Below are 2,315 nucleotides of genomic sequence, written 5' to 3' on the forward strand. Positions count from 1 at the left end.
GTGCTGGGTGAAGGAAGATGAGAATAACTTATTTAGCACCTACTACTTGCCAGGCACTTTGAATACATTTAATCCTCACAATAACCTTGCAGGATGAGTATGAGATTCAGAAAGATGAAAACAGTGCTTCTCAAACTTTAATGAGCATATGAATCACCTGGGATTGTGTTAAAACGCAGATTCTCATTCAGTGGATCTGGGGTGGGCCCAAGATTGTGCATTTCTAACCAGCTCCAGGTAATGCTACACTGCTGGTCCACAGACGGTCCTCTGAGTTTCAAGAGGTTAAAACCCTCACCACAAAGTCAATGTCTTTATTATTATGAAGGAAATGTAGGGAATGAATGGCAAGAAAAAAAAAACAGTCTAATTTGAGAGTCTACTCTTCCAGACAGAGTCATGGCCACGGACTCTGGACCGTGGCTGTCTGCCCTCCTGGGTGTGGGCAGGTATGGGTGGGTGTGGGCATGGAGGTGTGCTGCCCTGAAGAGGGGCGTGGCCCACTCTGGATGCTTGGGAGATGGGGGGTGGCTCTGACAGTTCTCTGGGGTGACTTATTCATTTCGAAGCATCTGACCCAGTGTACTTTAGTCACTGCTCATAGTTGGTTTAATGATCAGTTAATTTGGATAAGATATTATGGTAGAAATTACTTTTCAGCAGCGACTTTCAAATTGTCAGCCTCAGAATGAAATGGAATCCACTTCTCAGAAGTTCTCTTGATCTTTCTTTAAAAAATGGTTTGTTCTTTATCTAAGACCTTCTCATGGGCCTTATTATTAAATTTTCTCCTCTATCTCTTTATAAATATTGGTACGAGAGCTTATTGAAACATTTCTTAGGGCCCCCTGCTAGTTTTTAAATTGTGATAATTATTATTATGTATTTTTTAAAAGACCTTGCATTCATAAGATGCTCTACAGTTTCTAGAACGCTTTCATTGACATTTTCTTCCTTTTGATCTTCACACAGGAGATTACTGACCCAGGAGGTCAGTGTTACTTTCTCAGTATATAGAGAAGGAAATGGAGGTACAGAAAGGTGAAGTAAACTGTTAAGGTCCTGTGGCTATATAAGGGTGGAGATATTAACATGTTTTGAGTATTTGCTGGTGTCAGCCACTGTGCTAAGCTTTATATGTAGTAGGCCACTTAGTTCTTGCCCCAACCCCATTATTATCCCCATTTTGCAGATGAGAATGCTGAGGCCTAGAAAGATTACCTATTTATTCAAGGTTACATGGCTAGCAAGAGGAAGAGCCAGGGTCAGAACCGAGGCATTGGTGCATCTAACTTCTACACTAGAAAGGGCCTGTTGCAATGTTTGGGGCCATAGCAGAAGAAAAAGCATTTGTGAGGATTTCTCTAGCCCTGTCCTAGCATAAATGGCGTCCTGGCCAGCCACAGGGAAGACCTTTGGAGGCTTGGAAATGTCACTCTCATATAGGAGGAGGGGTTTTGCCAGGCTACCAAAATGGGCAGATGGTAAATAAAGCCTCTTAAAATCACGTGTGGGACCCAGCCAGCACCACCTCTGGAGGGTATCTGACACTTACACTTCGGTGCAGGGCCAGCTCCAAACCAACCTACCCCAGTCTGCTCCTCACTAGGTCTTCTGACTTCCCCTTGCTCAGCCCATGTGCATCACTTTGGCACCTGAATCAGAGCTCCAGCATGAAACCAAGTTCACACAGAAGGTACAGTGAAAAGACTTTAATAAAGGAATTGCTTATAGAGGGGTGATCCGGGTCAAGGGAACAAAGGGGGGCTTGAGGCACCAAGGGACCAGCAGCAGCGGGAAGCTGTCACCACCCTTTCAGGCTTGGAAGGGGCAGGGGAAGAGAGTATTAGCAGAGGCTGGTGAGCTGCAGGCATGGAGGAGTTGTAGCTGTGAAGGAGCAGAGAGGAATAGAGAGGGGAAGAGATGCTCTGTTTTCTCTCTCCTCCCACCTTCCAGTTTCCTGCCAGTGCCTCTCATTGCTGGGTCTGCTCAGAAGTCAGCCGGCCAGGGAGCATGGCTGAGGCAGTCCCCTGGGATCAGCCTCCTTGAGCACAGAGCAGGGCAGAGAAAGGTGGAGAGTGCGTGCAGGAGGTCAGGGTCAGGCACTGAAGAACCAGCGCCACATCACTAGGCAGTCTCTTCTCTCCCCCCTCCTCCACCTTCCACTCCACGTGCCGGGCAGCAATCTACAATTCTGCATCATTCACCCAAAGTTCTCTTTTCCAAAGAGGCTTCCCTGCTACAAGGAATATGGAAGACTGGCCAGCAGGCGGGTCCTGTGTGTTTAAGAGTCAACCATCTGGATGTGTGAACTG

Source organism: Balaenoptera borealis, assembly GCF_965194805.1.
Source record: "Balaenoptera borealis genome assembly, chromosome: 5".
Taxonomy (NCBI): Eukaryota; Metazoa; Chordata; class Mammalia; order Artiodactyla; family Balaenopteridae; genus Balaenoptera; species Balaenoptera borealis.